At 47.9% G+C, this 718-nt stretch overlaps 1 non-coding gene across 1 annotated transcript; it reads left to right on the top strand.

The window, feature by feature from the left end:
- The first annotated feature begins 552 nt into the window (after positions 1–552).
- Positions 553–716, top strand: LOC134998970 (U1 spliceosomal RNA). The gene has a single exon (XR_010201131.1). It is a non-coding gene; the product is annotated as a U1 spliceosomal RNA (small nuclear RNA).
- The last annotated feature ends 2 nt before the right edge of the window (positions 717–718 follow it).

Here is a 718-nt window from a genome sequence, read left to right as displayed (position 1 = left end):
CTCTTTTGCAAAGAGATAGGCATTGGAAAATTCAGGGCTATAACGTGTATATGAAGCACTAACAGGAGGCTTTAAAATTTTCATTCTAGTGTCTTTCGTTTGGGAGAAAAATCAGCTTGAATGCTTCAGGGGCTGGGGCATAGCCAACATGAGCCCCACACCGAAGGAGGGTGGAGGTGTTTAATGCAAACTAGGGGTCAGACAAGCGCCGCAAAAGGCCACCATGCCCTGCACGCCCCTTTTCTGTTTTCATATGCAGACGAGGGTTGAAGCCAACTTTGACCCACTGCTTGGATGACATCACCATATGCAAATCCATCTGCGGCAGGCCTTCCCCCAGGAATGCTTGCACTAGTTGTTGCATTTGGTTTGTTGTTTGGGGGTGCTTCAGTATTAGGCAGCCTTCTGCCCTCCCATGTTCATCTGAAAATATGTGTTCTCCCTGCAGTTGTTGTCCCCAGATGAGAGTTCCCTTGTGCTGCCTCAGTTGAATCTCCTTAACTTGACAGAGATGTGCCTGAGCAGCGGCCCTCCCCAGCTCTATCCCAAATCATACTTATTTTGCATAGGAGATACCATGGTCATGAAGATTATTCTCCCAGGGTGAGGTTCATTCATTGCATTCTGGGTATGCTGACCCCTGTGATTTCCCCAAATGTGGGAAACTCGACTGCTTTATTTGTGGTAGTGGGGGACTGTGTTTGTGTTTTCCTCTGGT

The sequence above is a fragment of the Pseudophryne corroboree genome, unplaced genomic scaffold (assembly GCF_028390025.1).
Source record: "Pseudophryne corroboree isolate aPseCor3 unplaced genomic scaffold, aPseCor3.hap2 scaffold_149, whole genome shotgun sequence".
NCBI lineage: Eukaryota > Metazoa > Chordata > Amphibia > Anura > Myobatrachidae > Pseudophryne > Pseudophryne corroboree.
This window is presented reverse-complemented; position numbering and strand designations above follow the sequence as displayed.